We start from the raw sequence: 12,086 nt of genomic DNA on the forward strand, positions 1-12,086 counted from the left end.
TGGGAGGGAGAGGGAGAGCAGCCAGGCAGCTGACCCTGGGAGGGAGAGGGAGAGCAGCCAGGCAGCTGACCCTGGGAGGGAGAGGGAGAGCAGCCAGGAAACTGACCCAGGGAGGGAGACGGAGAGCAGCCAGACTGCTGACCCAGGGAGGGAGAGGGAGAGCAGCCAGACAGCTGACCCAGGGAGGGAGAGAGAGAGAAGCCCCAGAAACTGGCCCAGGGAGGGAGAGAGAGAGAAGCCAGGCAACTGGCCCAGGGAGGGAGAGGGAGAGCAGCCAGACTGCTGACCCAGGGAGGGAGAGGGAGAGCAGCCAGACTGTTGACCCAGGGAGGGAGAGGGAGAGCAGCCAGACTGCTGACCCAGGGAGGGAGAGGGGGAGCAGCCAGACAGCTGACCCAGGGAGGGAGAGGGAGAGCAGCCAGACTGCTGACCCAGGGAGGGAGAGGGGGAGCAGCCAGACAGCTGACCCAGGGAGGGAGAGGGGGAGCAGCCAGACAGCTGACCCAGGGAGGGAGAGGGGGAGCAGCCAGACAGCTGACCCAGCCTGCTGGTCTATACTCCTAATGCTAATGTGAGGCAAACAGCCCCATTGAAATGCAGAGCCTGGATGTTTTCTTAAGGTAATATTGGGGCAACATAGAAATGGCCCACATTGTCCGAGTGAAAGGTCAATTTGATGTTAGTCAGTGGGAACAGTTGGAGTAGCTGCCTACAATCAAGAACAGTTAGATTTTCGGCTTTAGTGACTGACTCCATCTTCATGAATGAATGTGCTCATTATTACTTATGCACACAAATGCATGGCCAGAATGTTTTCCATTGTGGTATCAGATGTTGGGCTCAAAAGCACCTTCATGTGCTTGAGAGGAAATCAAGCAGTGGATTATAAAAAATGTAATAACGTACTTCAATTAATGCTTTCGCATTTATATTGTTCACATGAAATATACTGTACACACAGAGAGTCTTCTCCTCTCCTCTCCAATTAAACCGGTCAGCTAGATGTTGAAATTCATCAGATAAAGAGAGGCTGGAAACCTCTCTCAATGCTTATTCCCATTTAATCACCATGGCACCGGACCATTTTCTTACCTTTTGTTATCCCATTGAGAAAAGCAAACGCCCCCTGGTCTCCCATGCACTCGGCCCAATATCCTCCCATCCCAAATGGCACCCTAGTCCCTATAAAGTGCATTACTTTTGACCAGAGCCCCCAGGCACTATATAGGGGATAAGGCGTCATTTGGGACGCACCCCTGCTCTTCGTCAACCCCTGGCTTCCCCAGCAGCCGCAGTCACACCTGCTCTTCGTCAACCCCTGGCTTCCCCAGCAGCCACAGTCACGCCTGCTCTTCGTCAACCTCTGGCTTCCCCAGCAGCCGCAGTCACACCTGCCCTTCATCAACCCCTGGCTTCCCCAGCAGCCGCAGTCACACCTGCTCTTCGTCAACCCCTGGCTTCCCCAGCAGCCACAGTCACGCCTGCTCTTCATCAACCCCTGGCTTCCCCAGCAGCCGCAGTCACGCCTGCTCTTCGTCAACCCCTGGCTTCCCCAGCAGCCGCAGTCACACCTGCCCTTCATCAACCCCTGGCTTCCCCAGCAGCCGCAGTCACGCCTGCTCTTCGTCAACCCCTGGCTTCCCCAGCAGCCACAGTCACGCCTTGTCTTCGTCAACCCCTGGCTTCCCCAGAAGCCGCAGTCACGCCTGCTCTTCATCAACCCCTGGCTTCCCCAGCAGCCGCAGTCACGCCTGCTCTTCGTCAACCCCTGGCTTCCCCAGCAGCCACAGTCACGCCTTGTCTTCGTCAACCCCTGGCTTCCCCAGCAGCCTCTGTCACACCTGCCCTTCATCAACCCCTGGCTTCCCCAGCAGCCACAGTCACGCCTTGTCTTCGTCAACCCCTGGCTTCCCCAGCAGCCTCTGTCACACCTGCTCTTCGTCAACCCCTGGCTTCCCCAGCAGCCGCAGTCACGCTGTCACGGGCTGGCTCGAGGAACAACAGGAGAGGTAGAGTCAGGCGCAGGAGACAGAGAGAGTTCGTGACCACCCTTCTTTATTTGAAGCACTGTACGTGGTCGACAAGGTATAGGGGCGCAGCCCAGAACGATTCTGCGGTGGTGTACACAAAATAAAAGAAACCACTGGCAGAAGGAAAAACTAAATACACGTTCTTACGAACACACAAAACCCGGACAAGCAACACAATCACGTACAACCACATACATCCTACGCTAACCTAAATAACCCCCCCTTACTAATGACTAACCCAAAACAGGTGTGTGCCTACCTAGACCTAACCAAACGAAAGTGAAACAAAAAGGGATCGATGGTAGCTAGTAGGCCGGCGACGACGACCGCCGAGCTCCGCCCGGCCGAGGAGGGGCGCCACCATCCGTCACTGTCGTGACAGTACTCCCCCCCTGACGCGCGGCTCCCGCAGCGCGCCGACGCCGGCCTCGAGGACGCCCCGGAGGGCGAGGCGCAGGGCGATCCGGATGGAGGCTGTGGAACTCCCGGATGAGCGCTGGGTCCAGTATGTCCTCCACCGGTACCCAGCACCTCTCCTCCGGGCCGTACCCCTCCCAGTCCACGAGGTACTGCAGGCCCCTCGCCCGGCGTCTGGAGTCCAAGATGGACCGGACTGTGTACGCCGGGGGCCCCCCGATGTCCAGGGGGGGTGGAGGGACCTCCCGTACCTCATTTTCCTGCAGCGGACCAGCTACCACCGGCCTGAGGAGAGACACATGAAACGAGGGGTTAATGCGATAATAAGAAGGAAGTTGTAATCTGTAACACACCTCGTTTATTCTCCTCAGGACTTTAAATGGCCCCACAAACCGCGGACCCAGCTTCCGGCAGGGCAGGCGGAGGGGCAGGTTCCGGGTCGAGAGCCAGACTCTCTCCCCTGGGGTGAACACCGGGGCCTCGCTGCGGTGCCGGTCAGCGCTCGCTTTTTGTCGTACCCTGGTTCGTTCCAGGGATTCCTGCACAGCGTTCCAGGTCTCCCTTGAGCGCTGAACCCATTCCTCCACCGCAGGGGCCTCCGTCTGGCTCTGATGCCATGGCCCCAGGACCGGCTGATAACCCAACACACATTGGAATGGTGATATGTTGGTGGAGGAGTGGCGCAAAGAGTTCTGAGCCATTTCGGCCCATGGCACGAACCTTGCCCACTCCCCTGGCCGGTCCTGGCAGTAGGACCGCAGGAACCTGCCCACCTCCTGGTTTACCCTTTCCACCTGCCCATTACTTTCGGGGTGAAACCCCGAGGTCAGACTGACCGAAACCCCCAGTCGCTCCATAAACGCCCGCCACACTCTGGACGTGAACTGGGGGCCTCGATCTGAGACGATATCCTCGGGCACCCCGTAGTGCCGGAAGACGTGGGTGAATAAGGCTTCTGCGGTCTGCAGGGCCGTAGGAAGACCGGGTAACGGAAGCAGACGGCAGGACTTAGAAAACCGGTCCACAACGACCAGGATCGTAGTGTTGCCCTGAGACGGCGGGAGATCGGTCAAGAAATCCACCGCCAGGTGGGACCATGGTCGTTGTGGAACCGGGAGGGGTTGTAATTTCCCTCTAGGCAGGTGCCTGGGAGCCTTACTCTGAGCGCACACCGAACAGGAGGAGACATAGTGCCTCACGTCCCTCACCAAGGTGGGCCACCAGTATCTCCCACTAAGACCACGCACTGTCCGCTCAACCCCTGGGTGACCCGAGGAGGGAAGCGTGTGAGCCCACCGAATCAGCCGATCGCGAACATCGAGCGGAACGTACTTACGACCCACTGGACACTGCGGAGGAGTAGGCTCCGTCCGTAACGCCCGCTCGATGTCCGTGTCCACCTCCCAGACCACCGGTGCCACCAGGCAGGAGGCTGGAAGTATGGGAGTGGGTTCGGTGGACCGTTCCTCGGCGTCATGGAGACGAGACAGTGCGTCGGCCTTAGTGTTCCGGGAACCTGGGATATACGAGATGTTAAACCGAAATCTCGTAAAGAACATCGCCCACCTGGCTTGACGCGGGTTCAGTCTCCTCGCCGCCCGGATGTACTCCAGATTGCGGTGGTCAGTCCAGATGAGAAAAGGGTGACGTGCCCCCTCAAGCCAATGTCTCCACACCTTCAGGGCTCTGACCACAGCCAACAGCTCCCTGTCCCCCACATCATAGTTACGCTCCGCCGGACTCAACTTCCTAGAGAAGAAGGCGCAGGGGCGGAGCTTTGGGGGGGCGCCCGAGCGCTGGGACAGCACGGCTCCTACCCCAGCCTCGGACGCGTCCACCTCCACTATGAAGGGCAAAGAGGGGTCCGGGTGCGCCAGCACCGGAGCGTCGGTGAACAAAACCTTCAGACGACTAAAGGCCCTGTCCGCCTCCGCGGACCACTGCAACCGCACCGGGCCCCCCTTCAACAGTGAGGTAATGGGAGCCGCCACCTGACCAAAGCCCCGGATAAACCTCCGGTAGTAATTGGCAAATCCCAAAAACCGCTGCACCTCCTTCACCGTGGTGGGAGTCGGCCAATTACGCACGGCTGAAACGCGGTCACATTCCATCACTACCCCTGATGAGGAAATGCGATACCCCAAGAAAGAGACGGCTGGTTTGGAAAACTCACATTTCTCAGCCTTGACGTATAGGTCATGCTCCACCAGTCGCCCAAGCACTTTACGCACCAGAGACACATGCTCGGCGCGTGTAGTGGAGTAGACCAGAATGTCATCGATGTACACCACTACACCCTGACCGAGCAGGTCCCGTAGAATCTCATCCACAAAGGATTGAAAGACTGCGGGAGCATTCTTTAACCCATACGGCATGACGAGGTACTCATAATGGCCAGATGTGGTACTAAATGCCGTTTTCCACTCGTCCCCTCCTCGGATACGCACCAGATTATATGCGCTCCTGAGATCCAATTTCGTGAAGAAGCGCGCCCCGTGAAATGACTCCATCGCCGAGGCGATGAGAGGTAGTGGGTAACTGAAACCCACTGTGATGGCATTTAGACCTCTATAGTCAATGCACGGGCGCAGACCTCCCTCCTTCTTCTTCACGAAAAAGAAGCTCGAGGAGACGGGTGAGTGAGATGGCCGAATGTATCCCTGCCTCAAGGACTCAGTGACGTATGTCTCCATAGCCGCTGTTTCCTCCTGAGACAGGGGATAAACGTGACTACGAGGAAGGGCAGCGCCCACCTGGAGGTTTATCGCACAGTCTCCTCGTCGATGAGGTGGTAATTGGGTCGCCTTCGTTTTACTGAAGGCGATAGCCAAATCGGCATACTCTGAGGGAATGTGCACGGTGGATACTTGGTCTGGACTCTCCACCGTAGTCGCACCGATGGAAACTCCTATGCACCTGCCCGAGCACTCATTTGACCACCCCTTAAGAGCCCTCTGTCCCCACGAAATCTTAGGGTTGTGAGTGGCTAGCCAGGGAATCCCTAGAACCACTGGAAATGCTGGGGAATCGATGAGGAAAAGACTAATCCATTCCTCATGACCCCCCCGCATTACCATGACCAGAGGCACAGTGACCTCCCTGACCAGCCCTGACCCTAGTGGTCGACTGTCTAGGGCGTGCACGGGGAAGGGTTGGTCCAACTGGACCAGGGGAATCCCTAACTTAGCCGCGACCCCACGGTCCATAAAACTCCCTGCTGCGCCTGAATCGACTAGCGCCTTAAACCGGGAGTGAGGGGAGAAACAAGGAAAGGACACTGACACATACATGTGACGGACAGGGGGCTCTGGGTGAGGCTGGTGCTGACTCACCTGAGGTGTCAAAGGAGCGCTCTGCCTGCCCTCTGGACTCCTAGGGGAGTCTCCCCAGCACCGGTCCACAGTGTGCCCTCTGCGACCACATGAGGTGCAGGAGCGACCTCCCCCTCCAGTCTTCCTGGCTGCTGCCCCCCCTATCTCCATAGGCGTGGGAGCAGGAGGACTGGAGGGTGGAATGAGCAGGGCCCGGGTCGGATGTCCGCGGGCGGCCAGCAGATTGTCCAGTCGGATGGACAGATCCACCAGTTGGTCCAGTGTGTGGGTCGTGTCCCGACAGGCTAATTCCCGGCGGACGTCCTCCCTCAAACTACAACGGTAGTGATCTATAAGGGCCCTCTCATTCCACCCTGCTCCCGCGGCCAGGGTCCGGAACTCGAGAGCGAAGTCCTGCGCGCTCCTCGTCTCCTGCCTCAGGTGAAACAGCCGCTCACCCGCCGCTCTCCCCTCCGGGGGATGATCGAATACTGCCCGAAAGCGGCGGGTGAACTCTGGGTAGTTGTCCCTGGCTGAGTCCGGACTGTCCCACACGGCGTTTGCCCATTCCAGGGCCTTACCCGTGAGGCAGGAGACGAGGACGCTGACGCTCTCCTCCCCCGAGGGAGAGGGACGAACGGTCGCCAGGTATAACTCCAACTGGAGCAAGAAGCCCTTACACCCAGCGGCCGTTCCATCGTACTCCCTGGGGGGAGCGAGTTTCACCCCACTGGTACTGGGTGCTGTGGGTGCTGGTGGGGGCGCAGGCTGTTGGCCTGCCGCGTTCAGGGGGCCGAGAGCGCGTCGGTCCCAGCTCTCCAGGCGCGCCAACACCTGATCCATGGCGTTCCCCAGCCGGTGGAGCAGGGTGGAGTGTTGGTCGACGGTTTCCTCCATGGACATGGCTGGCGCTGAAGCTCCTGCTGACTCCATTTAGTTACGGTACGTGATTTCTGTCACGGGCTGGCTCGAGGAACAACAGGAGAGGTAGAGTCAGGCGCAGGAGACAGAGAGAGTTCGTGACCACCCTTCTTTATTTGAAGCACTGTACGTGGTCGACAAGGTATAGGGGCGCAGCCCAGAACGATTCTGCGGTGGTGTACACAAAATAAAAGAAACCACTGGCAGAAGGAAAAACTAAATACACGTTCTTACGAACACACAAAACCCGGACAAGCAACACAATCACGTACAACCACATACATCCTACGCTAACCTAAATAACCCCCCCTTACTAATGACTAACCCAAAACAGGTGTGTGCCTACCTAGACCTAACCAAACGAAAGTGAAACAAAAAGGGATCGATGGTAGCTAGTAGGCCGGCGACGACGACCGCCGAGCTCCGCCCGGCCGAGGAGGGGCGCCACCATCCGTCACTGTCGTGACACACGCCTTGTCTTCGTCAACCCCTGGCTTCCCCAGCAGCCTCTGTCACACCTGCTCTTCGTCAACCATTGGCTTCCCCAGCAGCCGCAGTTACACGGAATGAATGGAGCAGACTGGAATGTGGACATACAAAAGCAGGAATGTCATTTTGCTGAGTGCTACCCCCCAAAACCAATGTGCGATATTACGCCTATATTGTTAGGGAACAGGGGTATATTGTTAGGGAACAGGGGTGTATTGTTGGGGAACAGGGGTATATTGTTAGGGAACAGGGGTATATTGTTAGGGAACAGGGGTATATTGTTAGGGAACAGGGGTATATTGTTGGAAACAGGGGTATATTGTTAGGGAACAGGGGTATATTGTTGGGAAACAGGGGTATATTGTTGGGGAACAGGGGTATATTGTTGGGAAACAGGGTTTTTTGTTGGGAAACAGGGATATATTGTTTGGGAACATGGATATATTGTTGGGGAACAGGGGTTTATTGTTGGGGAACAGGGATATATTGTTGGGGAACATGGATATATTGTTGGGGAACAGGGTTTATTGTTGGGAAACATGGGTATATTATTGGGGAACAGGGATATATTGTTGGGGAACATGGATATATTGTTGGGGAACAGGGGTTTATTGTTGGGAAACAGGGGAGAATTGTTGGGGAACAGGGGTTTATTGTTGGGAAACGGTGTATTGTTAGGGAACAGAGGTATATTGTTGGGAAACAGGGATATATTGTTGGGGAACATGGATATATTGTTGGGGAACAGGGGTATATTGTTAGGGAACAGGGGTATATTGTTAGGGAACAGGGGTGTATTGTTGGGGAACAGGGGTGTATTGTTAGGGAACAGGGGTATATTGTTAGGGAACAGGGGTATATTGTTAGGGAACAGGGGTATATTGTTAGGGAACAGGGGTATATTGTTAGGGAACATGGGTATATTGTTAGGGAACAGGGGTATATTGTTGGGGAACAGGGGTATATTGTTAGGGAACAGGGGTATATTGTTAGGGAACAGGGGTATATTGTTGGGGAACAGGGGTATATTGTTAGGGAACAGGGGTATATTGTTAGGGAACAGGGGTATATTGTTGGGGAACAGGGGTACTGTTAGGGAACAGGGGTATATTGTTGGGGAACAGGGGTATATTGTTGGGGAACGGGGGTATATTGTTGGGGAACAGGGGTATATTGTTGGGGAACATGGGTATATTGTTTGGGAACAGGGATGTATTGTTGGGGAACAGGGATGTATTAATGGGGAACCGAGATATATTGTTGGGGAACAGGGATGTATTGTTGGGAAACAGGGTGTATTGTTGGGGAACAGGGGTGTATTGTTAGGGAACAGGGATGTATTGTTGGGGAACCGAGATATATTGTTGGGGAACAGGGATAGATTGTTGGGAAACAGGGTGTATTGTTGGGGAACAGGGGTGTATTGTTAGGGAACAGGGATATTATTTTGGGGAACAGGGGTATATTGTTGGTGAAAAGGGATATGTATTGTTGGGGAACAGGGATATATTATGTTATGGTTTGGGGGAAGAAGTTTGGTTTGGGGGAAGAAGCTGTTTAGAGGCCTTTTGGACCTAGACTTGGTGCTCCGGTACCGCTTGCCGTGCGGTAGAACAGTCAATGACTAGGGTGGCTGGAATCTTTGACAATTTTTAGGGCCTTCCTCTGAAACCGCCTGGTATAGAGGTCCTGGATGGCAGGAAGCTTGGTCCCAGTGATGTACTGGGCCGTACGCACTATCCTCTGTAGTGCAATGCGGTCGGAGTCCGAGCAGTTGCCATACCAGGCAGTGATGCAACTCATCCGGATGCTCTCGATGGTGCAACTGTAAAATACACTGCTCAAAAAAATAAAGGGAACACTTAAACAACACAATGTAACTCCAAGTCAATCACACTTCTGTGAAATCAAACTGTCCACTTAGGAAGCAACACTGATTGACAATACATGTCACATGCTGTTGTGCAAATGGAATAGACAACAGGTGGAAATTATAGGCAATTAGCGAGACACCCCCAATAAAGGAGTGGTTGTGCAGGTGGGGACCACAGACCACTTCTCAGTTCCTATGCTTCCTGGCTGATGTTTTGGTCACTTTTGAATGCTGGCGGTGCTTTCACTCTAGTGGTAGCATGAGACGGAGTCTACAACCCACACAAGTGGCTCAAGTAGTGCAGCTCATCCAGGATGGCACATCAATGCGAGCTGTGGCAAGAAGGTTTGCTGTGTCTGTCAGCGTAGTGTCCAGAGCATGGAGGCGCTACCAGGAGACAGGCCAGTACATCAGGAGACATGGAGGAGGCCGTAAGAGGGCAACAACCCAGCAGCAGGACCGCTGCCTCCGCCTTTGTGCAAGGAGGAGCAGGAGGAGCACTGCCAGAGCCCTGCAAAATGACCTCTAGCAGGCCACAAATGTGCATGTGTCTGCTCAAACGGTCAGAAACAGACTCCATGAGGGTGGTATGAGGGCCCGACGTCCACAGGTGGGGGTTGTGCTTACAGCCCAACACCGTGCAGGACGTTTGGCATTTGCCAGAGAACACCAAGATTGGCAAATTCGCCACTGGCGCCCTATGCTCTTCACAGATGAAAGCAGGTTCACACTGAGCACATGTGACAGACGTGACAGAGTCTGGAGACGCCGTGGAGAACGTTCTGCTGCCTGCAACATCCTCCAGCATGACCGGTTTGGCGGTGGGTCAGTCATGGTGTGGGGTGGCATTTCTTTGGGGGGCCGCACAGCCCTCCATGTGCTCGCCAGAGGTAGCCTGACTGCCATTAGGTACCGAGATGAGATCCTCAGACCCCTTGTGAGACCATATGCTGGTGCGGTTGGCCCTGGGTTCCTCCTAATGCAAGACAATGCTAGACCTCATGTGGCTGGAGTGTGTCAGCAGTTCCCGCAAGAGGAAGGCATTGATGCTATGGACTGGCCCGCCCGTTCCCCAGACCTGAATCCAATTGAGCACATCTGGGACATCATGTCTCGCTCCATCCACCAACGCCACGTTGCACCACAGACTGTCCAGGAGTTGGCGGATGCTTTAGTCCAGGTCTGGGAGGAGATCCCTCAGGAGACCATCCGCCACCTCATCAGGAGCATGCCCAGGCGTTGTAGGGAGGTCATACAGGCACGTGGAGGCCCCACACACTACTGAGCCTCATTTTGACTTGTTTTAAGGACATTACATCAAAGTTGGATCAGCCTGTAGTGTGGTTTTCCACTTTAATTTTGAGTGTGACTCCAAATCCAGACGTACATGGGTTGATAAATTGGATTTCCATTGATTATTTTTGTGTGATTTTGTTGTGATTTTGTTGCACATTCAACTATGTAAAGAAAAAAGTATTTAATAAGATTATTTCTTTCATTCAGATGTAGGATGTGTTGTTTAAGTGTTCCCTTTATTTTTTTGAGCAGTATATTTTGAGGATCTGAGGACCCATGCCAAATCTTTTCAGTCTCCTGAGGGGGAATAGGTTTTGTCGTGCGCTCTTCACAACTGTCTTGATGTGCTTGGACCATGTGAGTTTGTTGGTGATGTGGATGCCAAGGAACTTGAAGCTCTCAACTTGCTCCACTATTCTGGTTAACTATGAGATATCTGTTAGGGATTCTGGTTAACTATGAGATATCTGTTAGGGATTTTGCATGAGTAAGAGTAGTGGCAGATGCACATGATCATGAATAAAGAGAGGGAAGAACTTTTTAAAAACAACTACTTTTTCTTTGAACCAAGCCCCTCAATAAGCTTCTCAGCCATCAGCAGAGGGGTCACACACACACGTGCACGCACACGCGCGCACACACACACACACACACACACACGCGCATACACACACGCATACACACACACCTTTATTTGGCATGATCTAAGCGTGCTGGCTAATATCTCCTTTAATTATGAAGCGTCTGACAGACAGCAGTGCTGCTGTGGCTGTGATTGAACCTCAGGCCTGGAGAGGAGAGAAGAGAGAGTGGTGGTGTCATACTAGACTGTCTGTCATCCTGTTAATGAGATGTCCCTGCTTGCCCATGCATCTCCTCCACCTGCCACAGCCCCAGTACGCCACACTACACACCTATGGTTCCCAAATGGCACCCTATTCCTTTTGTAAAGTAGTACACTGAATAGGAAAGAGAGTGCCATATGGGATGCAGCCCTAGTACTCCACTACACACCCATTTCAAGACAGGCAGACATACTTAGAAAGCAACCTACTTTCTCCCTGGCAGTGTAGCTTTACCTGTGTCTGTTGCTGTCTGAGGCCTTTGAGGACAGGATTTGAGGACAGGGGATCTGAAGACAGGGGTTTTGTCATTTGTTTGAATGTTGCACACATGGCACCGTATGTATCTGCCATTCTACACTTCTGGGAAGTACTGATGCAGTCAGTGTGTTTACATTGTACAAGTGGTCCACAGTGGAATTCAGAGGGTAATTGGGTGAGATTAAATGTGGTCAAGGTTTGGTGGAAAGAAAAGTGCAGGTAAGAAAAGTGTAGGTTTTGCAGAAGCCAACACTTGTTGTTACTAATGCACAATAAAGTTTGACATTCAAGTAGATCTATATGTCTGCGTTTACACAGGCAGACCAAGTCTGACATTTTCCAACAAAATGGTGTTTTGACCAATCAAAACAGATATTTTGCCAATAACTCCTGGTTTTCCAAACCCAGATCAATGTGCGTTTTGGCTGCTGGAGATCGCAGTGGCAAGGGCTTACTTAACGTCCGGTCCATGCTCCACCCCGGGCGTTTTGTGTTCCCAAGTCTTTGTCCGGAACTCAGTTTGTCTACTTCTCGCGTCCTCTATCCGATATATTCGCCTCCTTCTCAAAACGCATTGGAGGAGAAGGTCAGAGGGGCGGGACCTCTGGCTTTCTTCTCCAATGGGGCGAGGAGAGAGGACGCGAGG

The sequence above is a fragment of the Salmo salar genome, chromosome 09 (assembly GCF_965601325.2).
Source record: "Salmo salar chromosome 09, fSalSal1, whole genome shotgun sequence".
NCBI lineage: Eukaryota > Metazoa > Chordata > Actinopteri > Salmoniformes > Salmonidae > Salmo > Salmo salar.